The following is an 11,718-nucleotide window of genomic DNA, read 5'->3' on the forward strand; positions in this document are numbered from 1 at the left end:
TCCCTCCCTTCCTTCCTTCCTCCCTTCCTCCCTTCCTCCTTCTGCCTTCCTTGCCTTCCTTGCCTTCCTTGTTTATTTTGGTGGATAGGAGAATTATTTTAGATTTTTAAAGAAATGAGGCATCCAGGTGGAATGAAAAATCCATTGTTCTAAAAGTTAAGACATCTGAGATTTTCCTACTTACAGCCCAGCCACTGAATCACCTTGAATCAGTCATTTCACACTGCACTCTGCCTATCACAAAGTCGATGCCCAACATATTTTTATGGACTCATTTAATGTACCCTGTACCCCCAGCAACTTGGGGGATCAGTGAACATGTGCTACATGAAACTGACTTCCTGTGTGTGTATTATTCTCTCACAAAACCAGAACCTGATTTTCGTTTTGTTAATTAGTATTCTGCATCTGTCATTCGGATAGCAAAATTCCAAGTTAGATAGAACAGTGGTCATCTGGTTTTGTTTGTTTGCTTTTTGTGACCATCTGTAGATCACTTCTTAGGGTTGAAAAGCCCATAGACCATCTTTTTCATCTTGTTGGATAAATGTCAAAAACTATAGCAGAACTGATGAGAGGAATGTGTTGGGCTTGATGAAACTCTAGGGAGGTGATGCACATAAATTTAAAATCTTAGATATAAAAAGTAGGTTATTAATACATTTAAGAAACAAGTTGCAGGGACTTCCAGTCAAGATGGCGATGTAGGTAAATGCCGTACTCACATCTTTCTTGAATAGAAAACCAATACCACTATGCTCCAATCTTGCAGGCAAAGATTTAAAGGTTATAGAAAAGCTCTAACATCATCTGAATAGTGAGGAGCTTAAAATATACTTACTACAACTTGGGCAATTTGTTCTTGTAATTTGTGATCTAACACTTCCTTTTGAGAACTTCTCCATCTAGTTCACCAACACCTGGCTTCCTGTACTCTGTACCACATGGACATGGTGATTTCAGAGCCAAAGGTGAAAATGTCATGTTCTGTTATTCATAAACAATATCTAGCCCAAAGGAAATAATCTTTAAAATGATGATCCGTAATTCTTTCAGAAAAAAATGATTTGCAGTGTATGAATTTTCTACTGAGATAAAAAAGTCAAAATTTTCAAACTAAAATGATTTTAAAAGGTTATAAGCCTGTGTGTTTTCCTTAACCCAGTAGAAGTGGTTTTATTTGCATAGAAAAATAGTTACTGCTATTTATAGTTACAACTTTATTGGCTGGATTCATATTAAGCAGTGTGATGGAATACTAAGAGCTCTGATATGGACTGGTTAGTCCCCTATATAGTATAGTTGTATCTCTGTGGCCTCATGCAGTTATAAATGCAATGGTTAACCTTCGTGGGGTGCTAAACAGTATACAGAGCAGTTTCCCATATGTCTTTCGTGGACTCTTCCAAGTGGCAGTAGTCATTCATTTAACAAGCATTTATCAGGCATGGAGTTAGGTACCAAACATGGCCCACAATCTGATGTGGGAAGTCATACATGTAACAGGAAATTTCAATGTAGTGCATTGTAAGTTTATGTTCAAATATGTACAGCGTTCTATGGGACCACATGAAATCATTACCTAACTTGGTTTTGAGAACTTGGATGGTTTCTTGGGGAAGTGCTGTCTATGCAGGGATCTGAAGGGCAAGCAGGAATTGGCCAGGCAGGAGATCACAAAGAAGCCCTATAGACTTGAAGGCAGCATGGGGAAAGGGGAAAAGTGGAGAGGGCTGCCTAGAGGGACACATCTGGTCTTAGAATGTAAAGGGTCCATTACGTCCAATACCTCAGACTGAGGGTGATGGAAACCCTCGAAAGGTTTTAAGCTGCTGAGTCACGTAATTGGATCTGCAATTTTAAAAGCTCAAATGTGAATCAGTTTGCTCACTTCTCTGTCTCAATTTTCTTATTTCTAAATTGAAAGGGTTGGTCTACCCTTTACAATTCGTCCAAGTTTAATATTGCAGAAATGTCTTGTATGTTGGAAAAACTCAATTCCAGACTGATTTCTAGATTTCTTGGGTAGCAAGGCCTAAGATCACAACTAGTGCTTGAAGAGGTGAGTTTGTGGGGCTGGGGAGGGGGGTGCTGAGAGTGGGGACAGGGAGTTGAATGGACTGTTATGTCATTTCCACTGGGAAATAAGAAAACTGACAGTCTCCTCAAAGGCACCTGCTGGATAGCTTTGGTTTCTCAGCAGACGGATTAATGTCGCCTTGTCCTGCTTCTAGTACAGAGAAAATATAGTAGGCATTTTACAAACATTAAAGTGCTACATACTGAGCTATTTACTGATGAAATGATACAAAATCTAGAATTTGCTTCAAAGTAGTTAGGTGTCTATATATGTAAAACATGATTGGCCATGATGTGGTAATAGTTGATACTGAATGATGGGTACAAAGGATCCATTATATGATTTTCTGTATTGTGTATATGTTTGAAAACTTCCAAAATAGAAAGTAAAAGGAAAACAAAACAAAACACCACAACAACACACAGTACAATAAGATGCCCAACCTATCACTCAAACTTCCTCATTTACTTTTAGCACAAAAGACAAGTCATACTCTCTCATTTGGCCATATTGACGTAAAGAGACTCAGAATCACTGTGGCATAAGTGTTGACACTTTGCTGTAAGTTCTAGATCGACTTTGATGGCTTAAAAATGTCTCAAACTGCACTGAGATGTTTGGGCAACCAAAAAAGATACACTCCAAGGAAAGGCAACTCTTCTGGGGAGTTCACTGATGGCTTGGTCAGGTCTGCAGCGCTGGGTGGCTCTGGCCAGGAGGGCCGTATCTCGGTAGCAGAGTGAGGTGGAGAGATCACTGGCTTTGGATTTATGCCCAGTGGACTCAGCCGCGTATCCGTCAAAGGACAATGACAAGACATAACAAAGGTAACGTTCACTGAACTTCATGTGGCAGGCAGTGTGCTAAGCTCTTTATGTGTTTTATATCATGCAACTCTAACAGCTGCCCAGAGATGCTACTATTTTACGGATGAGGAAACTGAGGCATAGAGAAGTTAAATAATTTGTCCATGCACACGGAGACTTTATGTTGTTCCCAGCAAATGTTGTGGTAAATAAATAAAATCCAGTGGTTAGCTTGTAGTTTGTATCCTAGTTAGGATTAGGTTTGGGTGCACATAACAACAACAACAACAACAACAACAACAACAACAAAGAAAAATAAAAATTAAAATAGTTTGTTTCTCTCTCACCTTTAAGAAGTCTAGAAATAATCAGTATAGGGCTGCCATAGTTCTCTAGGGATCAGGGTTCTTCTATCCTATTGCTTCATTGTCAAAGTCCTCCATTTCAAGGTCATCTCATGGTCCAAGACACCTGTTGGAGCTCCATATTTTACCAGAAGAAAGAGAAAAGGAATGGAAGAAGAGCACACCAGCTGAACTCCCTTTTGAGGATGCACACCAGAAACTGCACTTATCATCTCTACTTATAGTCTAGTGACCACAGTGTAGTCCCATGCACACACCTAGCAGATTATAGAAAACTTGCACGTGACAGGTCCAAGACATGAAAGAAGACCAAGAAATACACTCTTTATACTGTATGACCTTGTGCCCAGCTAAAGATCAAGGGTTCTATTAGCATTGAAGATGGAAAGGGAGATTGGGGACCACTGACAATCACTGCTTAGCCCATGCTCAGCTGTATTCAGAGCCCTGGTCTCCATAGGTATGACATGGCCATGGTAATCCTTCTCAAAAGACCTTTCACATTTAGATAGGTAAATCCATGAGAAACCTAGGCTCTTAATTTAGTGGTCAGGAAATTCTGGTTCTTTCCCTGCTTTAGATGTAGTCAAGTGGGCAGCAGTGGGTTGGTGTCTTAGAAACTGCCTGGAGATTCAGCACCCCGAGAATTGGCTCTGTATGCATCTGGGGTGACCACTGCCTTCATCATCATCATTGTGGAGGATTTGCCACATACGCTAGGGCTCACAACCTTTAGGCACAAAGGGATTACATTGTAGAGGATTTGCCACATGCTCTAGGGCTCAGAACCTTTAGGCACAGAAGAATTACATCCAGCCCTGACTGGTTTGGCTCAGTGGATAGAGCGCCGACCTGCGGACTCAAGGGTCCCAGGTTTGATTCCGGTCAAGGGCATGTACCTTTGTTGTGGGCACATCCCCAGTAGGGGGTGTGCAGGAGGCAGCTGATCGATGTTTCTCTCTCATCGATGTTTCTAACTCTCTATCCCTCTCCCTTCCTCTCTGTAAAAAATCAATAAAATATATTTTTTAAAAAAAGAAAAAAGAATTACATCCACTTTTTAGGGATCTTGAGCATAAAATCTTATATAATGAGCTCAGGGCCAAACATGGGAGTATCTAGCATTTAGGAAAACATTCACTTCAGTGTAGATTTGCATCTGACTTTGGAAAGCTGTTGACCATGCAAATTTTTGAGTCTGTTTTCCCCAGGATTGATAGCAGTTGAGCACAGAGCTAGCTTATGGTAGTCTGTTGGTGTCTGCCCATTTGAGAAACTGAAGTTTCCCTGATTATAAGATGACAGATGAAAGGGACAGGCGCTTCCAGGAGTTACTCTTGAAATGGTAATGTAGGTGTAACATTGTTATACAGGGAGCCTGTCCTTGAAAAGTCAGGCCAGCGGTTCTCAACCTGTGGGTCGCGACCCCTTTGGCGGTCGAACGACCCTTTCACAAGGGTCTCCTAAGACCATCCTGCATATCAGATATTTACATTACAATTCATAACAGTAGCAACATTACAGTTATGAAGTAGCAACGAAAATAATTTTATGGTTGGGTCACAACATGAGGAACTGTATTTAAAGGGCCAGAAGGTTGAGAACCACTGAGTCAGGCTCTTGATCCCAGTGGGGGACATGCAGGGGGCAGCCAATCAATGTTTCGCTCTCAAGTTGATGTTTTCTCACCCTTGCCCTCTCTCTAAAAATCAGTAAAAATATTTTTTAAAAAAATTACATAAAATGGATGATTTCTTAGACGTGATGAAATACAGTATTTGAATAGGGCTTTAGTGTTTATCATATGCTTTCATGTACCTTATTTCATTTGATCCTTTCTATGAGGGAGGAAAAGTAGTCTGCCCAACTTTATATAGAGAAAATGAGGCTGATAAACAGATTATAGAAAACTTACATGTGGCAGGTCCAGAACTTAAACATTGTTGTACTTTTCCCCCCAAAGCTAGTCGTTTTCCACAATGCCTCGATGTCTTCTTAATTTGCATACACACATATTTATACACATACATGTGCAAACACAGAGGCCAAGCTTATTTTTTAAAGCTAGAAACTTGCTTTTAATGAAAAATAAAGATTTTTTTTTCCTTCTAGAGATTTAAAAGGAGACCAAAGAGTAACAAAGTATCAGTTTTCAGGAGCACAACATACAAATTCCTCTAGCCCAGATGCTTACAAATGAGACTGCCTATTGGGAAGCCACATTAATTGAAAACTTTCAGGTTTCACTGAGCAGAATCCGGAGCAAAGCAAGGGTAATTCCCACAAGGCGTCCAAACCATTTTTCAGCGGCAACACTTAGGACAGATACCAGGAATGACCGAGGCATCCTCCGGCTTTCACTTTGACCACCAGAACCACCTCTTCAGTCTGGTGCAGTGGCCAAAGCATGGACAGAAAGACTGGAGTTTGAATCCTAAGTGATTGGTAGCTGTGTGAGCTTGGGCAAGTTACTCAACCTCTCCAGTTTGCCTCAAAATAAGGATAATATCTTTGCAGAGTTGTTGGGAAGGTGATAGTTAGAGTAGTTAAGGTACCTGACAAATGGTAAGTAACCAATAGCAGTTGTTTTTTATTATTATTAGATCTTTAAGAAAGCACAGGTTTTGGGGAATTTTCCCCCCCCCCCCCCCCCCCAGGGAATTATCTTAAAAAATATATCCTGCCTGGAAAAATCTGTCCTATTTTCTGGGAAACTTAGCACTCCCATCAGGCACCCAGAACAGACAACCTCATTCCTCAGGAATATTGTAGGAATAATTGAGATTTTCTTCTATTAAGCATCAGCTCACACAGTTTTTCCTAGCATACTTCCTTGTCTATCTTGTTGTACTGCTCTGTGTCAGCAATTTTCAACCTTCTTCATCTCCTAGCACATATAAACTAATTACTAAAATTCTGTGGCACACCAAAAAATTTACGTTTTGCCGATCTGACAAAAAAGGTATCATTTTGATTGATTTACAAAAATAATAATTACCTACCTTTTTGCTCCAAAGTAACTTTAAAAAAAAATCAGGTGCCTCTACGTGTATGTAAGGATTTCTGGTACCAAGAATTAACCAATCAGACGCAACTTTAGTATGCGATGTGACCAATAAGATGCAGCTCTATTATATGACCTATATATTTATGGTTCAAGACAGGGCATTCACACCAGACAGGTATTGTTGTTTTGGCAGTTGTCACTTTTTTATTTGACAGTCTAAAGGAAAAGAGGTCAGTGCCCCTGACTAAACAGTCAGGTATTGCTTATTTTAAAAATTCTGGTGGCACACTGGTTGAAAATCGCTGCTCTATGTGTAACTCTTGTCAGCTGCCACTATTTATGTGTGTGTTCTATAGAAAAACGTAGATTAACTGGGACTTAGCTACTGGAACACTTAAATGGTCATGTTTTTCCCCTCTGGGCTTCATTTGAAGGAGAAAGAGGAAAATGACAAGTAAAGTTTTAAGAAGGATAGGAAAATTGTGTGATTTAATACCTTCAATTTTATTGCTAAGAGAAAGAGAATGATTTTTAAGGCCACTCTGCTGATTAATAATAGAGGCGGGAGAGGATTCCCAGCCTATTGCTCTTTCATTTGGACTGTGGCCTATAGCTGTGGCTTTGGCACTTGTCTTGGTGGTGTTACTCCTCTGGCTGTGGCCACTACACTATGCAAGGGCTGACTGATGATGGGAATGAGCGGGCCAGACTGGGTATCATACGTTGGGAAGTGGTGATGAAATGTGGCACTCAAACTGAAGCCTATCTACCTTCTGTGAAGGCATCTAAGCTAAAAAATTTTTTAAAAAAATAGTAAAGGACAAACAAAATATGTCTGAGGGCCAGTTGGAGTACCTTGCTTTCAGTTTCAGTACCTTGTACAAACTATATCCACAGGCCTTATTCAATAAGGAGATCATCTGAATTATGGACCTGAGGCATGTTGCCAAAGAAAGTTTCAATTCTATTCATTGATTTATATGAGCTAAAGCAGAAAATTGAAGAAGTGCATTTTAGAAACCTAATCACAATACATTTTGCCGCAGAGAGAACACAGTAGAAGCTCTGCCCTCATTTATTATCTGGTTAGCTAGAATTCTCTGTTGTCCAATTATCCAAGTGAATTCAGATGTCACAGTGTATAGGTCATTAAAAATTGTGAAAACTAGCCCTGGCTGGGGGGCTTAGTTGTTTGGAGCATCGTCCCATACACCAAAAGGTTGTGGGTTCTATTCCCTCTCAGGGCACATACCTAGGTTGTAGGTTTGATCCCCCGTTGGACACACACAGGAGGCAACTGATCGATGTTTCTGTCTGTCTCTCTCTCCCCCTCCTCTCTCTCTAAAATCAATAAAAACATATCCTTTGGTGAGGATTAAAAATTTTGGGAAAACTAAGACCTCTCAGTACTGGAGGTGCTGTCATATATAGACATTCAAACATTTAATACTGGGACCCATGGTAAGAAATACATTTATGTCATTTTCGAGCAGAATCACACACACACACACACACACACACACACACACACACACACACACACACCAGAAACCCAAAATAGTATTTGAAGAAACAGTATCTTACCATATGCCCAAACTGATGTTTTCCAACCTGTTCCATTTTTATTAAAGTAATGGTCATGAATTGCCAAGTTTATTTTATAATCTACTAGTAGACCACAACATTTAGTTTAAAAAAATCATGAGACAAGGTGATTGATGCTAACACATTTTTATTTATTCATTAAATTTATTAATTAAATAGATATTTACTCAATTTCTAATGAGTGTGAGGTGGACATGGACAAAACATGGATTCTTGTCACCAAGGAGTCCAAAATCTAATGGGGAAGACATGCATGAAACTGCCTAAAAAACTCAAGGCAGAACAGTCACTTCACATTTTACATGATGCTTTTTTATTTTATTATTATGCTATTTTATTATACATCATAATGATAATCTTTTAAGTAGGCAGGACAGAATTTAGCCTAATTTTACAGATAGGAAAGTGTGTTTTTGAAAAAGTGACTTACCCATACAAAAATAATAGAACAACAGTGACAATAGTATTTGTTAAGCATTTACTATATTTAATTTTCACTACAACCTTACTTGTATGGTGCTATTATTATACGCATTTTACAGAGGAGGAAAGTGAGACAGAGAGGTTAAGTATCGTGCCCAAGGTCATAGAGAGTTAAGATTCTGAGGAACTAGGATTCAATCCTAGGAAATATGGTTCCAGAACCTCAATCGTAAGCAATGTATTATAGTTCTTGGAAATCAGAAAGCAAAGATCATAATCCCTGATGGGCTGTGTCATCTATTTGTCTTCTCCTACCCCCACCACAAAGGTAGTGTGACATCTGCTGCCATGAGAGCATTTTGGGGTGGAGGAGATGGGGAGAAACAGAGCCCTGCCTCCTGAATAGTCCTCAGTGTGGATAATCTTCACCAAGTTAATGAAAGTGACTGAAGTCAGCAATAAAAAGGCGAAGGGAAAGAATGCTTTCCCCGAAGAGGGCGTCTAATCCTGTGACTCTGCTCCATGCGTCATGTGGCATTCTTGAGATAAGGTGATTATGGAGCAATCTCCATCTGGGAAAAACAGGAGAGTTTAGCTCTAAATGTTCACCTTGGGTTTTACCAGTGCCATCTCCCTTCCTTAAGTGCAAGTTCTCATTCAGAATCACACAGAGAAGTTTCCATTAGTATCATCCTGGAAACAGTAATATGTAGCCTTTGTTAAGCTCCTCCCATTGGAGAAACTAGGACTGTCAAACACTGAGGGTAGAGTTGTGTCCAAGCCATATCAATAATACTAATAATAGAGGATATTAATTACTTTATATGTGTTAGGTACTTTTAGTATGCTCTGTTTTATAGAGTAGTGTTGAGATTGGTATATATTCCAATGTCAACTAGTATACCCATACTGGTTTTTAGAATGTTGTAAATGAATCCAGCTATTGTTTTTCCTGCCCCAATATGTTCTTTTAAAAGATTATCTATATTTTTAAAAATATGTGTTTTTTTATTGATTTTAGAGAGAGAGGAAGGGAGAGGGAAAGAGAGATACCCCACTGATGAGAGAAAACATCCGTCGTCTGCCTCCTGCATGCCCCATACTGGGGATTGAGCCAGAAACCCGGGCATGTGCCCTGACCTGAGCATGGGACTATGCTCAACCAATGAGCCACACCAGCTGGCCTGATATGCTCATTATATCTCTAATTTTGTAGGGTTATTAAGAGTTATTATAATTGACTTTGTTAATATTAAATTAAGAGTAAAGTTAAAAAATAAAGTGATCCCTGTAGCCATTCATGTTTTTTTCCTTAAATTTGCAAACTGGGGAGATAGTTATTCAAAAATATGTTTCACCTAAATATATTCCAGCAGTATGTCTGCAACTCTGAAAACAGTTCAGCAAAAATAATTGAGAGTGCTTTTTTTGAAAATAATAATTTTCACTTTTCAAAAATGATCTTCTCTAAATTCTCTTAATCCAGTGATTATAAATCCAGAATTTGTCAAGGCACGTGATGAACTCTGGGTATTTATTCTCCCTGCAGATCAGTAATGAATTAAATGAGAAGGAAATGTGCAGAAAAAGATTATTTAATATATAATTGGAAAAGATTTATTTACTAGACTTTACGGAGTATTCTGTCAAGTGACCAAAATAGCTTAATCTGACAGATTTGAAAAATTGGAAGTATAAAATTTATGTTTAAAATTTTATTACAATTTTAACCATCACCACTCAAGTTCTTTGATGTTGTAAATGAGCATTAACTGATTTGGGATTCAGGTCAGATCATACCTTCACCAGGTAATGCAGTTAGGAAAGCAGCTGTCCAGGGGCTGGAGGATCCATAAGACAGCATTTCAAAAACTTGAATTTATTTGGGCGACACTGATGAACAAAATTATACAGATTTCAGGTGCACAATTCTACTACACAATCTAGGCCTCTCTACTGATTCACCCTCTTCCCACAAGGATTTGCATTTGCGTGATCCTTGAACAGAAAACGTCTCCCAACCCGATTAATTTATTTTATGTAGACCTATGTAGAGCTCGAGCTTCCAGGAAACTCTTTGGATCCCAGATGATTTGGACTGAAGTCTCTTGGAATGTATAGTTTGATTTTGTGTCCTTAGGAGACCAAAATCATAACAGCCAGAGAAAGCCAGGAAAGGAGAGAAGGCAAAACTAGCTTTGTGTGTAGATTTAAGAAAATTTTACACACATGTACCTTTTTCGTGTTGTTTTGGTGATGAAACTCTGTCAGATGACTTTGGAAAAGCTTTTCATTTAGTCATTCCAAACCCTAATAGGGAAAAGGTTCCTTTTTAATCAAGATTTTCACCTGGTCTTCTCCTGAAATGATGAGAATGATGGATACTTCTGCAGTCTTATTAATTCAGGTGAAAATGAACGTTTGGTAATTACATTTTGAGAATTACAGCTATATCCAAGTTTTATAAGGCTTGAAACTTACACAATGTTGGGGTCCACTTGAAGAATAAAAATATGAAATCACAAATGTTAGATTAGGTACACGGTCTTGTAAGGGGCTTTGGCAAGAAAGGGGCCTTGACCCTTAAGCTTCATTACCTTCATGATAAATTCTCCTCTAATAACGAGTGACTGCTTGCTTTGCCCAAAATTATGAAAGAAAAAAAAGGGGGAGGGGCTAGAAAATGGAAAGAAAATCCTTGTTTAGCTGGCTTCCCAACTATCCCCTCAAGCCAGCCGAGTGGTTTGGTCCTTTCTCCAGGTCCCAAGGTAAATGATGTCAGATCTGAAATTGCACCGGATTCAACCATGCCCCCCCCTTTCTTCTTCCCCAATTTATTGCTTCAACAAATAGTTATTAAACAGTCACATACATTCACTAGGTGGAACAGACCCCAATTGCCTCCTAGCGTTAGCGTTAGAATGGCTAGCTCTTCCATCTCTCCCTTAGGGATCATTCCCATTATGTGAAATGTGCAAAAATACGGCTGTTTCTTTCTATCCTAGCAGACAAATAGCCAGTTCATCTGAGTTACAAGTCAGTCCTCCAGGACGGTAACGTCGGGGTGGCTTTGACTTGCGGAATCTTCCAGCAAATATAGGTTAAGTTATACGAAATGGGCGTGCCTGGATCTTACCAAGAAACCCCCTCATCCCCAAAGCTTACCAGTCAGAGGCACCCAGCCCCTTTCTTTACCCAACACTCACTCCTCCGGTAGCAGTCGTCTCCTCCCCCTCCCATCCCGCCCCGTTTTCCGCCAGCAGCCCACCTCCCCGAGACTCTCCCCTCCCTCACTCCCTCTCTTGTCCTCCTTCCCGTGGGCCAGCCGCGCTTGGAGCTGCCCTGCTGCGCGGGGGACACGGCGACACCTCTAGGGTTGCTTCCGGGCACTCTCCAGCCAGAGGGTGGCTGGCCCGGAGCCTGGAGCTCGGC

General features: G+C 39.9%; 1 protein-coding gene across 2 annotated transcripts in view; it reads left to right on the forward strand.

The window, feature by feature from the left end:
* The window catches only part of DNAJC6 (DnaJ (Hsp40) homolog, subfamily C, member 6), a 117,143-nt gene that overhangs the window by 10,411 nt on the left and 95,014 nt on the right, over positions 1-11,718 (forward strand). The window lies entirely within an intron of this gene.

The sequence above is a fragment of the Myotis brandtii genome, unplaced genomic scaffold, assembly GCF_000412655.1.
Source record: "Myotis brandtii unplaced genomic scaffold, ASM41265v1 scaffold26, whole genome shotgun sequence".
NCBI lineage: Eukaryota > Metazoa > Chordata > Mammalia > Chiroptera > Vespertilionidae > Myotis > Myotis brandtii.